The sequence below is a fragment of the Colobus angolensis genome, unplaced genomic scaffold (assembly GCF_000951035.1).
Source record: "Colobus angolensis palliatus isolate OR3802 unplaced genomic scaffold, Cang.pa_1.0 Scaffold99, whole genome shotgun sequence".
Classification (NCBI taxonomy): domain Eukaryota; kingdom Metazoa; phylum Chordata; class Mammalia; order Primates; family Cercopithecidae; genus Colobus; species Colobus angolensis.
Genome location: NW_012123931.1, coordinates 1089538 through 1105568, shown reverse-complemented (window position 1 = coordinate 1105568; position 16031 = coordinate 1089538). Strand labels below are relative to the sequence as shown.

Genomic DNA, 16031 nt, shown 5'->3' with positions numbered 1-16031 from the left:
TTTTCTTGTGCATCAATTGAGACTGTATGTTTTTTTCCTCTTTAATTCTGTTAATATGTTATATTACATTGGTCAGTTTCCATATGTCGAACCCTTCCAGGAATAAATCCTACTTGGTCATGGTGTATAATTCTTTTAATATGCTTTGCTAGTATTTTGTTGAGAATTTTTGCGTTAATATTGATAAAGGATATTGGTCTATGGTTTTTTCCTTTTAGTTTCTGTCTGGTTTTGGTATCAGGGTAATGCTGGCCCCATAGAATGAGTTAGGATGTATTCCCTACTCTTCAGTTGTTTGGAGTTTGAGAAGGCTTGGTGTTAGTTCTTTAAGTGTTTGGTAGAATTCACCCATGAAGCCATCAGGTCCAGGGATTTTCTTAGGAGATTTCTAAATTACTGATCAATGTCCTTACTAGTTACAGGTCTAATTCATGTTTTCTAAATTTTTTTGATTTGATTTTTTAGGTTTTGTATTTGTGTGTATTATGAGTTATGGTTGAGATTTTTTTTCATATGGGTATGTACTGTTCCAGCAGTTGTTTAAGACTGTTCTTTTTACATTGAATTGCTTTAATAACATTGTTGGAAATGAATTGGCCATGAATATGTGAGTTTTCTTTCTAACTTGATTCTGTTTCCTTTGTCTCTGTGCCTATTTTTATATCAGTACCACTCTATCTTGATTATTGTACCTTTATAATAAATTGAAATCAGGAAGTACACGTCCGTAAGCTTTGTTGTTTTTTTCTGAGCTATTTTGGCTATTTTAGATCCTTTGTATTCCATATAAATTACAAGATCAGCTTTTGAATTTCTACAAAGATATTTTTTGAAGCCTATCTGGGTTTAAAATGGGTTTGCATTGAATTTATAGATTAATTTGGGGGAGAATTGACATCTTAATGATATTGAGCATTTCCATGAACATGATATATATCTCAACTTATTTAGATTCTTGCCTTTGCATCTATTTCGTGAAATTTATCTATAGTTCATATGTTTGATGGTATATTCAATGATTTTTTTTCTGTTTATTGCTAATATATAGCAGTGCAGTTGATTTCTGTATATGTACCTTGTATTTTACAACCTTGCTAATAAACTCACTTATTAGGTCTATTGTTATTTCTTTCTTTCCAGTCTGTATGTTTTTTATTTTTTATCTCCTTTTATTGCAATGGCCGGGACTACTACAGTGTTGAGAGTTGTGAAGAGAGCTGACATCTTTCCTTGTTCCCAATCTCAGGGGAAAAGCATTTACTCTTCACCATTAAGTATGATATTAGCTATAGATATTTCATAGATGTTTGTTATCAAATTGAGGAAATTTCTTTCTAGTCTTAGTTTACTGAAAATCTTTACCATGATTGGACTTTAAAATTGTTCACATTGTGTTTTGTCAATTAAGATACAATTTAAAAAATTTTTTAATGATGAATTTCACTGGTTGATTTTCATATATTAAATCAACTGTGCATTTCTGGGATAAACCTCATGTAGTCATAGTATATTATCTTTATATATTGGTGAATTTGATTTGATAAAATTTTAGGAATTTTTGCATCAGTGTTCATAACCGAGGGTGTTCTATGGTTTCTTTTCTTTAATGTCTTTGTTTTTGATAACAGGATATGCTGGCTTTGTAAAGTGATTTAGGAAGGCTTCCATTATCTTCAGTTTTTTTAGAGTTGTTTGTGTAGAATTGGTACAATTTATTGTTTAATTTTTTTTTTTGGAAAATCCACCAAGGAAACTATCTGGATCTGGGGTTTTCTTTGTGGGAGGGTTTTTGCCTAAAAGTTTTATTTATTTAATTTATGTAGAGCTATTCCTTATATCTGTTTCTATTATATAATTTGTGTCACTGAAGAAATTTATCTATTCCCCAAAGACTAATACTGTAGAGCATCTTTTCATGTACTTTTTGGCCATTTGTATATCTTCTTGGAAAAAAATCTCTGTTCAAAATCCTTTGCTCACTTTTTACCTGGGCAGTTCATCTTTTTGTTGTTTAGTTATAAGAGGTCTTTATATGTTCTGGATACTAGATCCTTATGAAACTTGTGATTTGCAAATATTTTCTTTAATTTTGCAAGTTGTCTTTTCACTTTCTTGATAATGTTCTTTTCATAAAAGTTTTTAATGTTGTCAAATTCCAATTTATTTATCTTTTTTTGTTGCTTAGTTTTTGGTGCTAAGAAATAATGATCAAATCTAAGATCATGAAGAGTTACCTCTTTGTTTTCTTCTAAGATTTTGTGGTTTTGGATTTTTATATTTAAATCATAAAAACATTTTGAGTTAATTTTTGTGTGTGATCTGAGGTAGGGGTTCAACTTAATTCTTTTGCATAAGAAGATACATATTTCCCAGCACCATTTGTTGAAGAGACAAATCCTCCCATTGGTCTGTCTCCGCCCATTTGTGTTGTGATAAAGGAATACTTGAGGCTGGGTAATTTATAAAGAAAAGAGGTTTATTTAGCTCACTATTCTGTAGGCTGTACAAGAAGCATGGCACCATCATCTCCTCCTGGTGAAGGCCTCAGGCTGACTCCACTGATGGCAGAAGGTGAAGGAGAGTCAGCATGTGCAGATCACATGGTGAAAGAGGAGGCAGTAAGAGAGGAGGAAGGTACCAGACTCTTATAAACAACCAGCTCTTGAGGGAACTTTTGCAGGAACTAATATAGCAGAGCTCACCCCTTTCCCCTGAGGACATTAATCTATTCATGAGGGATCTGTTCCCATGACCCAAACACTTCCCATTAGGCCTCTACCTCCAACATTGGCAATTAATGTTTCACATATCGATTACATATATATATATATTTTTGCGACGGAGTCTCACTCTATTGCCAGGCTAGAATGCAGTGGTGTGATCTTGGCTTACTGCAACCTCTGCCTCCCGGCTTCAAGCGATTCTTCTGCCTCAGCCTACCAAGTAGCTGGGAGTACAGGTGCGTGCCACCACACCAGCTAATGTTTGTATTTTTAGTAGATAGAAGGTTTCACCATTTTGACCAGGATGGTCTTGATCTCTTGACCTTGTGATCTGCCCGCCTCGGTCTCCCAAAGTGCTGGAATTACAGGTGTGAGCAACTACACCCGGCCAGATCACATATTTCAACGTGTGGTTTGAAGGGACAGACAGCCAAACCATAGCAGTCTGTATGTCTGTCTTTATGCCAATACCACACTATTTTGATTACTGTAGCTTTTTAGTAAGCTTTGAAATGGAAGGAGTCCTCCAATTTTGTTATCCCTATCCCCACAGAACATGATGTACCAATGAAATGCACCTTGCAATTCCATGTGAATTGAGGTTTGGTTTTTCATATCTGCAAAAAAGCCCATTGGCATTGTGTTAGGGATTACATATCTTTATATCCCTTTGAGTAGTATTATCATCTTAATATTAGTCTTCCAATTTATGAACATGGAGTTTCCTTCTATTTATTTGTCTTCTTTAATTTCTTTCAGCATTGTTTTGTTTTCAACATACACGTATTTTACTGCTTTGTTTTAATTTATTCCTAAGTATTCTTTTGGATGCAATTATAAATGATATTGTTATCTTAATTTCATTTTTGATTATTCATTGCAAATGTGTAGACATACAATCAATTTTTATGTATTGATCTTGTGTCTTATAATCTTGTTTGAACTCCTTCATTAGTTTTAATAGCTTTTTAGTGAATTCTTTAGGGGTTTTCATAAACAAGATCACATCATCTGCAAATACAGTTAGTTTTGCTTTTGCTTTCCAGTTGGATGTCTTTGATTTTTTTTTTCTTGTTTAATTGCTCTGGCTAGAACCTATAGTATATTGTTGAATAGAAGTAGTGAGACTACACATCCGTAGTAGTCTTGATCAGCAGGTGGTTGAATCCATGAATGCAGAGCATCAACTGTAAGGGAGTTCAGCATCTGCATTTTGGTATCCGTGGTGGATCCTGGAATCAATCTCCAATGGATACTGAGAGACAACTATATGTCCTTTATCGGGTCAAGGAAGTTCATTTTTATTCATCATTTGTTGAATGTTTTTATTATGAAGGGATATTGGATTTTGTCAAATGCTTCTTCTCCATCTATTGCTGTTACACTATATTTTTTGTCCTTCTTCTGTTGATATGGTGTATTACATTAACTGAATTTAGGTATTTCATATATTTGTCCAATTTTGTTAGTTGTTTAAAGTGCAAGGGTAAATCTCATCCTGTTACTTATGGCTGGAAGTGGAATTTCTGATGTATGTATTATTACTATTTTTATCTGTTTATTTTCGAGCAACAGTCTGTAGGTAGATTATTGATGATCATAAAGGCAGAATTAAATCCAGATAATTCTGGTTCCAAAGGTTCTGATTTTACCACTGTACTTATTATTTTAGTATTCTCATTTTGTGATATTTTATCATATGACTTATATACATTTTGACTTGTCTAATTGCTTAATATACTTACTTTCAATGTGATTTTATTAAGCCAAAGTGACTCTTTTAAGCAAATTAACCTAATTGTTTGTCACAGTTTAAATAATTTCCATAGAGATGGGTGGTCAACTCCCTGGTATCTTTACATGAGGATATCAGCTACCATTTATAGTACTTTTAATTCTTTTTCTTAAAATTCCAACTTCTATTTTGGATACACAGGGTACATGTGCAGGTTTGTTCCATGGATATATTGCACTCAAGTAATGAACACAGTACTCAATAGGTAGGTTTGTTTTGTTTTGTTTTGTTTTTTGAGATGGAGTCTCACTCTGTCGTCCAGGCTGGAGTGCAGTGGCGCGATCTTGGCTCACTGACACAACTGCCTCCTGTGTTCAAGTGATTCTTTTGCCTCAGCCTCCCGAGTAGCGGTAATTACAAGCACAGGCCACCATGCCTGGCTGGCTAATTTTTTTTCTTTTTTTTTAGTAGACATAAGGCTTCACCATTTTGGCCAGGCTGGTCTTAAACTCCTAATCTCAGGTGATCCACCCACCTCAGACTCCCAAAGTGCTGGAATTACAGGCCAATAAGTAGTTTTTAATCCTTCTCTCCCTTCCCTCTCCACCTCTAGTAGTCTGCAGTATCTATTGTTCCCATGTTTATGTCCATATGTGCTTATTGTTTAGCTCCCACTTACAAATGAGAAAATTGTCCTTTGTTTTACTGTTCCTGCATTAATTCACTTAGGATTATGACCTTCAGTTCCATCCATGTTGTTGCAAAGGATACAGTTTCATTCTTTTTTTGGTTGCATAGTATTCCATGGTGTATATGTATCACATTTTTTTAATCCAGTCTATTGATGGGCACTATCGATGGACTCCTGGGTTGATTCCATGTCTTTGCTATTGTGAATAGCATGGCAGTGAACATACGACTGCATGTGTCTTTTTGGTATAATAATTTGCTTTCCGGTGGATAGATCCCCAGTAATGGAATTGCTGGGTCAAATGGTAGTTGGGTTTTAAGTTCTTTGAGAAATTGACATACTGCCTTCCACAGTGGCTGAACTAATTTACATTCCCATCAACAGTGTATAAGCATTCCCTTTTCTCTGTAGCCTTGCCAGCATCTCTTGTTTTTTAACTTTTTAATGATAGCCATTTCTGACTGGTGTGAGATGGCATCTCATTGTGATTTTGATTTGTATTTATCTGATGCTTAGTGATGGTAAGAATTTTTTCATGTTAGTTGGACACTTGTATGTCTTTTGAGAAATGTCAGTTCATGTCTTTTGCTCATTTTTAAAAATGAGGTTGTTTTTTGCTTGTTGATTTAAGTTCCTTATAGATCCTGGATATTAGACTTTGTTAGATACATTGTTTACAAATATTGTTTCCCATTCTGTAGGTTGTCTGTTTACTCTGTTGAATGTTTCTTTGGCTGTGCAGAAGATTTTTAGCTTAATTAGGGCCTACTTGTCAACTTTTGTTTTTGTTCCAATTACTTTTGGAGATATTGCCTTGTCAAGCAGATGTCAAGAAGGGTATTTCCTAGGTTTTCTTCTAGGATTTTTATAGTTTGAGGCCTTACATTTAAATCTTTAATCCATCTTAAGTCAATTTTTATATGTAGTTAAAAATAAGGGTCTAGTTTTGTCGTTCTGCGTATAGTTAACAAGTTATCCTAGTGCCATTTATTGAAGGAGTCCTTTTCCCATTGCTTGTTTTTTGTTGGCCTAGTTGGAGATCAGATGGTTGGAGGTGTGCAGCTTTATTTCTGAATTTTCTGTTCTGTTCCATTGGTCTATGTGTCTGTTTTGTACCAGTACCATGCTGTTCTGTTTACTGTAGCCTTGTGGCATAGTTTGAAGTCGGGTAATGTGATGCCTCAAGCTTTGTTCCTTTTGCTTACTATTGCTTTGGCTATTGGGGCTCTTTTTTGGTTCCATACGAATTTTAGAATAGTTTTTTTTCTCTCTAATTTTGTGAAGAATGCCATTGTGGTTTGATAGAATAGTATCAAATCTATAAATTGCTTATGGCCATTTTGATGAAACAGATGTTTTTCTGTTTGTGTCATCTCTGATTTTTTTTCAGCAGTGTTTTGTCATTCTCCTTGTTGAGTTCTTCCACCTCTTTGGTTAGCTGTATTTTCCTAGGTAGGTCATTTTTCTTTGACTATTTTATGTTATTGTGTTCTTGATTTGACTCTTTGCCTGGGCATTATTGGTGTATAGAAATGCTACTGATTTTTGTACATTGATTTTTATATCCTGAAACCTTGCCCGAATAGCTTATCAGTTCCAGTAGCCTTTTGGCAGAATAATTAATGGTAAGTGAATTAAGAGTCTGTACTAAAATTCTTGCTAATATGAAATACTGTTTTAAAACCTTGCTACCACTTGCTCACCTATTGGTGCTCTTAATTGTCACTATTTTCAGTTCAGTAAACTGAAATCCTGTCTGGACATGTATTCCATTTCTACAAAGAAAATAGGCACTGTATTTTTTTTTCTTATTCAAAAGTATTTTTTATTATCATAGTGAAGACTGAAGTCTCTTGAGTTAGACAAATTTGAATTTAGGTTCTCACTCTACCACTTAGTAGCTGAATAGCCTTAGGTATTGTTTTACCTCTCTGAGCCTATTTGTTCATCTTTAAAATGGGAATAATTTTACCTACATCTCAATTACTGTAAGTATTAAGTTAGATTATGCATGTTGTGAAGCAGTTAATGTCATCTTTGGTGTAACAAAAGCACTTAGTAAAATATTAGAATTATAGAAGAAATATTCTACTACTTAATTTTTTCTGAAGTCTCTCATGTATTTCTGTTGTTCTGTTACGAATCAAAAAGTATTAATAATCCAGTGATTTTTTTTAATTTAAATTTTACTGTAAGAGTACTTTCCTTGAGAACATGTACCATTGTAGACCTGTTACATGCTCAAGATGATTTTTTTCCATGTATGCTTTCTATGAGTCCTTGGGGTAAATTAATGGCCATTTCAAATCCTTTAGTTCTTAGATAGGTAGATGGTTGAAAATAAATTAGCAAGTATTCAGTTGATGGTGATTAATATTGCAGCCTGAGTTATTCAGAACCTGATTTTATATTAGATCATAGTCCATTATTTAATAGTCTAATATTGACTTTCATTTTCAATTTCTTAATGGCCTCATTGACTCATTTTCAGTTGCAACATGTCTAGTAATAATTACCATTTATTTTTATTCTTTTTTTTTTTTTTTTTTGTTTTTTTTTTGAGGAAAAGACACCTGTTTCTTACTGCTTGTGCTGTGGGTCCTGTTTTTGTCCTCTTTGCTGCTCTTGGAATTGTTTTTTTATCAGTTAAATTCTTGTCCTTTGCTTTATTACTCAAGATTGCCTACTTTTGTACACCTGTTGTATAGATTACCTATTTTGTATTTTTTGTAAATCCCCGAATTTCTGAGAAATAGTGGTCTGAGCTTGTTTCTACTACCTCATCACCCGCGTCTTCCTTAATTCCTTATATCATTTTCCCCTTTCTGCAACTGTATTTGCCTTTGAGAATATTTCTCTGTTTTCACCGAGTTTAAAAGACTTTTCTGAGTCACTTCATTTGAACACCATCAGGCACCTTTTTCTAGAAAACTTCTGCACTATCTTAATTTTCTCTCTACTCTCTATAATCAGTCCTTCACTGTTTTCCCTTCTTTATTTTGTCAGTTAAATGTAACTGAAAAATGAAGTTTCACTTCACTTACTCTTCTTCTTTAGTATCACAGTCACTACCATTGCTTCAGCTGTCTTCTCTGCAGTGATTTCTAAATCTGAATCTTTAGCCCTACCTTCAACTGAGCTGTAGACTCCGTTGCCGCTTGTTTGGTGCTTGTATCCAGTGGAACTCATCAGCTCATCATCTCCTTTATCCCAAACCAACTGCTTTACTGAAGTCTATATTTCAGATAATGATAATAATAGCTAGTCACCCATTAACCTAGATTTGGAAAACTTGTATTCATTTACTTCATTTCACTTTTCTTTTTAATCTCTTTTTGACAACTTTTTGTGTATAAGCCAGAAAGATAAGCTAATTTTTTCTGACATCTTCTTTGGAGTCATATGTATACATACACCTGCAGTTCTCTAACTCTGTAGGCACCTACATTTTCCATTGCGGCTTCCACCGGTTTACTTTTATCTCCCTCCTAAATATTTACAGTTGATATTCTTCCCTTTTGTTCCTCCTCCCTCCAAATTAATCTTTTTGGAGGGTATTGTAATGCCTGTCAGTCCAAAAACCTTGAGGGACTTTTCATGGTCTTCAAGCCTAAGTATAAATCCATGACTCTAGATTTCTTTAATATTATATTGTATTTAAAATAGTGGCCATATTTTTATTTTAAAAGTGATTCATTCTTATTTTGAAGAGTTTAAGCAATATAGCAAAGGAAACTGAATCCCATCCTCAGAGATAGCCACCATTAACATTAGGTAGACACTGTTTCAGACATTTTCCTGTTATTATATTCAGATTGCATGAATGGATAATCATAAAATAGAATTATGCTATACATGATACTTCTTAGTAAGATGTAGTAATCTTTATTTTAGTTCCATTTTAAGGGAAGGAGATGAAGTAGAAGTAAAATTGAGGGAATTCTTGAGTTTGTCGTATTTGTTTATCACAAGAAGAATTCATTCTCTCATGAATTTTTTGAGATAATATTATGAAACGTATTGAGAGTTTGGAGTTGTATTTATCCAATTTCATTTTAATTTCTGAACATTTTTAGGGAAACCTTGCTGAAAAGAGATGAGAAAATTACCACTCGTCTATCATCCTAATCTTTCCACAATAATTATTCATAGTTTTATTATTTTTCTCTTGTGAAAGTTTATCAAATTTACATTTTCCTCTGTAACTTTAAATTCCTCAGTTTAGTTTTCTTTGTATATATAAATCAACTCGTTGTTTACCAGTTCTTCATTTGAGTTGTTTTATCTTTTGGTTTGCTGGATTTTATTAAGAAAAAAACTTTTTTCTAGGAAAAGCTCATATATGCTCTGTTCCTTGAGTTCTTGCATATTTTAGGCCTGTGGCATTTCTATCTGAATTATATCTTGGTTTGAGATCATATTTATGATTCACAGTATCTCTCCTTCAGAACTTCGTAGACATTATTCCATTATCTTAGTTATTTCTGTGGGGAAGCTTGAATCCACACTGATTTTTCTTTCTTGTAGGTGACTTACATTTACTGCGTGGAAGCTTGAAAAATTATTGTTCTTTCTTGATGTTTTATGATTTAATAAGGATATTCTTGATGGTGATGTTCTGAGTCAATTTTATATGAAGTAATGTAAGCTCTCTTAATCTTTAAACATTTCCTGTATTTTATGTTGGAATATTTTCTGTTGCCTTTCTTAACTACGTAGATCCTATTTATCTTTATCTTTATATTAGGTCATTTTGCCATGTTCTCTATATTCAAGGCTTATTATCCATTCATCTTCACTGTAAAAATCTACAATACCTATGATTATCAAAAGTTTTTCCTCTAGAAGTAATTTGTTTGTTTTAATAGAGACAGGGTCTCACTCTGTCACCCAGGCTGGAGTGCAGTGGCATGATCATAGTTCACTACAGCCTTGAACTCCTGGTCTCAAGTGATCTTACTGAGTCAGCCTTTTGAGTGGCTGGGACTATAGGCATGTGCCACAATATTTGACTTATTTTTTAAATTTGTTGTAGAGATGGAGGTCTTGCTATGTTGCCCAGGCTGGTCTTGAACTCCTGGCCACAAGTGATCCTCCTGCTTTGGCCTCAGGATTACAGATGTGAGCAGCTGTACCTGGCCCATTATTTGGAGTTGGTTTTACAATATCCTTGTTCTGTTCCATGCATTTTCTACTTTAAGTAATTCTGTGATAGTGTTACTTTTGTACTCTGTTTGTTTCCTTAGCTTACTAATCACCTTTATCAAATAAGGCAGTAGTCCTCCCTTAATTGCAGTTTTGGTCTTTGTGATTTCAGCTACCCTAGTCAATCACAGTCCAAAAATACTAAATGGAAAATCTAGAAATAAACAATTCATAAGTTTCAGATTGTGTACCGTTGTGAGTACCATGATGAAATCTTGTATAGTCATGTCCTGGACATAAATCATTCCTTTGTCCAGTATATCCATGCTGTATATGCTGTCTGATCATTAGTGTGTTAGTAGCCATCTTGGTTATCAGATGGCGTGTCATGGTATCATAGTGCTTGTGTTCAAGTAACCCTTATTTTATTTAATGGTCCCAAAGCACAAGAAGAGTGATGCTAGCAATTTGGATATGCCAGACAGAAATTGTAAAGTGCGTCCTTTAAATGAAAGAATGAAAGTTCTCAGCTTACTAAGGAAAGGAAAGAAATCTTATGCTGAGGTTACTGAAATCTGTGGTAAGAATGAATCTTCTATTTGTGACATTGTGAAGAAGGTAAAATAAATTTGTACAATGTATGTCATCATCCCTCAGTATCTGTGGAGGATTGGTTTCAGGGCCTCTTGAAAGATACAAAAATTCATGGTTGCTCAAGTCCCATGTATAATAAAATGGTATAGTATTTGCATATAACCTATGCACATCTTCCTGTATACTTTAAATCACCTCTGGATTACTTATACCAAATACAGTGTAAATACTGTGTAATAGTTATTGTACTGTATTATCTAGGGATTGAAGACAAGAAAAAATGTCTGTACAGGCATGCATTGTTTTATTCTGCTTCACTTTATTGGGCTTCAAAGATACTGAGTTTTTAAAAATTGAATGTTTGTATCAATCCTGCATCAAGCAAGTCTTTATTTTTGCCATTTTTTCCAACAACATGTGCTCACTTCATGTCTCTGTGTTATACTTTGGTGATTCTTATAATATTTTAGATTTTTCAATTATTATATTTATTATGGTGATCTGTGGCAAGTGATCTTTGGAGTTACTATTATAATTGTTTTGGGGTGCCATGAGCTACACTCATATGTGACAGCAAACTTAATTGATAAATGTTTTGTGTGTTCTGACTGCTCCACCGACCTGGCCATTCCCCCATTTCTTATCCTTAGTCCTCCTTATTTCCTGAGACATAGCAGTCTTGAAATTAGGCTAATTGGTTATTAATTGATAACTGTACAGTGGCCTCTTAAGTCTTCAAGTGAAGAGTTTTACATCTTTCACTTTAAATAAAAAACTAGAAATGATAAAGCTTATTGAGGAAGACTTGTCAAAAACTGGGCTAGAGCCTGTGCAACTTAGCAAGACCCCATCTTTACCAAAACATTTAAAAAATTAGCCAGATGTGGTGGCGCATGCTTATCGTCTCAGCCACTCAGTAGGCTGAAGTGAACGAGTCACTTGAGCTCAGGAGTGTGAGCCTGCAGTGAGCCACTGCACTCCAGCCTGGGTGACAGAGTGAAACCCAGTCTTGAAAAACAGAAAGAACAAAATAAAGCTGGGATAAACTGAAAGCTAGGCCTCTCGTACTAGTCAGTCAAGTTGTAAATGCAAAGGAAAAGTTTTGAGAAAGATTAAATGTGTTACTTCAGTGAACATATGAATGATAAGAAAGCACAACAGCTTATTGCTGATACAGTGAAAGTTTGAGTGGTCTGGATAGAAGATCAAACCAGCAGCAATATTCTGTTAAGCCAAAGTCTAATCCAGAGTAAGATCCCAGCTACCTCCAATTCTGTGAAGTCTGAGAGAGATATGGAAGCTGCAGAAGAAATGTTTGAAGCTAGTAGAGGTTGATTCTGGAGGTTTGAGGAAGGAAGCCATCTCAATAACATAAAAGAGCAAGGTAAGGCAACAAATGTTGACATAGAAGCTGAAGGAAGATCTAGCTAAGATAATTGATGAAGACTGCTGCACCAAACAAGAGATTTGCAGTGCAGATGAAACAACCTTCTTTTGGAAGAAGATGCCATCTAGGACTTTCATAGCTATAGAGAATTTAGAGCTTGACTTCAGATCTTCAAAGTCAAGGCTGACTCACTAGGAGCTAATGGCAGCTGGCAACTTCAAGTTGAAGCCAGTGCTCATTAACCATTTTGAAAATCCTAGGCCCTTTAAGAATTAGGCTAAATCTATTCTGTCTATACTCTATAAATGGAACAACAAAGCCAGCGTGACAGCACATCTGTTTATAGCACTGTTTACTGAATATTTTAAGTCCACTGTTGAGACCTCCAACTCAGAAAAGAAGACTCTTTTAAAAATTTTACTGCTTACTGACATTGCACTGGTTACTCAAGAGCCCTGATGGAGAGAGTACAAGGAGATGAATGGTGTTTTCGTGCCTGCTAATGTAACATCCTTTCTGCAGTCCATGGATCAAGGAGTAATTTCAACTTTCAAATCTTAGTTTTTAAGAAATACATTTTATAAAGCTATAGCTGCCATAGATAGTGATTCCTCTGATGGATCTTGGCAAAGGAAATTAAGACTTTCTGGAAAGGACTCACCATTTTAGATGGCATTAAGAACATTGGTGATTCATGGGAGGAAGTCAAAATATCAGCATTAACAGAAATTTGGAAGACATTGATTCCAACTCTCACAAATGATTTTTGGTGGTTCAAGAGTACAGTTAAGGAAGTAACTGCAAATGTGGTAAAAACAGCAAGAGTATGAGGATTAGAAGTGAGCTTGGAGATGTGACTGAATTGCTGCAGTCTTATGACAAAAATTAAATAAACGAGGAGTTCTTCAAACAAGAGTTCTTCTTCTTGAAGAACTTGTTTGGAGATTCTAGCAGGGGAACACAGCAACTCATATTCCTTGACCAAAAACCGGTCCTCCTCTATCAGGGATGGTCATCCTCTTTGACCAAACATGCAGCTTTGGGAGGGATGCACATGGAGCGGTGAGGGAGTAAGGGGACACCCACTTAGTCAGCCAGATCAACTGAATCAACTCTGGCGATCAAGGGGGTGACAGATGTCGCAGCCAGATCGCCTTCACATCCAAGTTACTTCTTAAGAATGAGCAAATAATGTGATTTCTTGAGATGGAATCTACTCCTGGTGAACACACTGTGAACATTGTTGAAATAACAAATTATTTAGTATAGTCCATAAAATTAATTGATAAAGGAATAGCAGGATTTTGAGGGCATTGACTCCAATTTTGAAAGAAACTCTACTATGGGTAAAACACTATCAAACAGCATCACATACTACAGAGAAATCTTTGAGTAAAGGAAGAGTCCATTAATGTGGCAAACTTTGTTGTTGTCTTATTTTAAGAAATTGCCACAGCCACTTCAGCCTTCAGCAACCACCACCCTGATCAGTCAGCAGCCATCAACATTAAGGCAAGACTCTCCACCAAAAAAAAAAAGATTATAACTTGCTGATGGCTCAGATGTTCATTAGCATTTTTTACAAAAAGTGTTTTAGAATTAAGGTGTATACATTGTTTATTTAGACATAATGCTGTTGCACAATTAATAGGCCATAGTGTCGTGTAAAAATAACTTTTATATGCACTGGGAAATTTGATAATTCATGTGACTTCCTTTATTGTGATACTCAGTTTATTGTGGTGGGCTGGAAGCAAATTTGTAATATCTTTGAGGTATGCCTGTACATGTTCAGTACAAACACAATCACCCATTAAAAAAACATTTTTTATCTATAGTTGGTTGAATCCATGGATGCAGAACCCACAGATATGGAGGGCTGACTATATAGGTACTGTCTGTGATTTGAGGCATCCACTGGGGGTCTTGGAATGTATTCCCTGTGGATAAGGAGGTACTACTGTATGTTGTTTTATTGTCTTTGCTTCTTTAAATTCATGTTTTTGTCAAATTCTTCAGTGTTACCAAGTTTGTGTAATCAATTTTCTGCTGTTTCTTAGGTTATTTTTTTTATCTTTCTTTCTTTTTTTTTTTGAGACAGAGTCTCTCTCTATTGCCTAGGCTGAAGTGTAGTGGCACAATCTTGGCTTACTGCGACTTGCATCTCCCAAGTTCAAGCGATTCTCCTGCCTCAGCCTCCGAAGTAGCTAGGATTACAGGCACACACCGCCACGCCCGGCTAATTTTTTTTTGTATTTTAGTAAAGACGGGGTTTCATCATGTTGCCCAGGCTGGTCTCGAACTCCTGTGCTCAGGCAATCTGCCTGTCTTGGCCTCCCAAAGTACTGGAATTACAGGTGTGAGCCACCACGTCCAGCCACAGGTTATTATTTTCTTCCAAATTGTTGCTGTTCTTTTAAATGAGACAGGGTCTCACTCTGTTGCCCAAACTGGAGTTTAGTGGAGCGATCATGGTTCACTGCAGCCTCCAACTCCTGGGTTCAAGCAATCCTCCCACCTCAGCCTCCCAAGTAACCAGGACTATAGTTGCACGCCACCACACCTTGCTCTCTCTATGTATGTAAAATAGAGATGGTCACTCTGCATTGCTCAGACTGATCTTGAACTCCTGGGCTCAAGCAGTCCTCCCCCGCTTCCCTCCTAAAGTGCTGGAATTACAGGCATGAGCCACTGCACACTGCCAAGACTGTGTTGTTTAATCTGACTTTTGTGTACTCTTTCCCTCGTGAGTTTTATTTTATTGTAAAAATTTTGCTTAGTTCATTAGGACCCGTTACTTTTTCTTTCATTTTGATTATGTTTCATATGTGTGCTCTGATATAGTCTGAATAAATTTTCTTTGAGCATACTTGTGTATCTTGGGTTGTTTTTTGTTTTTTGTTTTTTGTTTTTTAATTGAGATGGAGTCTTGCTCTGTCACCCAGGCTAGAGTGCAGTGGCTCAATCTTGATTTACTGCAACACCCACCTCCTGGGTTCAAGCAGTTCTCTGCCTCAGCCTCCTGAGTTGCTGGGATTACAGGCACCTGCCACCACGTCCAGCTAATTTTTGTATATTTAGTAGAGACGTGTTTCACCATCTTGGCCAGGCTAATCTTGCACTCCTGACCTCATGATCCACCCTCCTCAGCCTCCCAAAGTGCTGGGATTACAGGTGTAACCACCACGCCTGGCCTATCTTGTATTTTAAGTACTTTCAGTACAGTTTGAAGGATGTTTCTGTGCTTAATCTGCTTATTAAAGTGCTTATAAAAGTGGTATCATGGCATGGAGATTGGGAAAGCTTAGTTGGATCTGTATTCAAACTTGTCTGAGATTTATAAAATATCTTAACATAGGTTTTATTCCATCCAGCATGGATTCTTGTAGTCTGTGGCTGTCAAAGACAGTTGTCTCTAGTGTTCGCTTTCCTACTTCACTCTACCATTTTAACTATAGCATGCCCTTCCTCTGGCTTTCAAGAATGAGAGGGTTGATCCTACCTGATTTTTGAACTTTATCATTAGCTATCCTTTACTCATAATATCTGTACTTTCTAGCAAAACTTGACTATTAAAAATCAATATATGTGAAGTTAAGAATGCAGTGTATAGTTCAGTACCTTGTATCTAATTGTCACTCATTCAGTATATGTTGAAGAAAAGTAATTTGTTGTTTATTTTACATTTTGTCCTCTCAAACTCATTAGAATAACGTGAGCATACCTATTTCAATGTTTGTGTAATTCGTATAGTGG

General features: G+C 35.5%; 1 protein-coding gene across 1 annotated transcript in view; it reads left to right on the top strand.

Annotated features, from left to right (window-relative positions):
• Positions 1 to 16031, top strand: part of SCAPER (S-phase cyclin A-associated protein in the ER) — a 565180-nt gene that overhangs the window by 163931 nt on the left and 385218 nt on the right. The gene's annotated exons all lie outside the window — the stretch shown is intronic.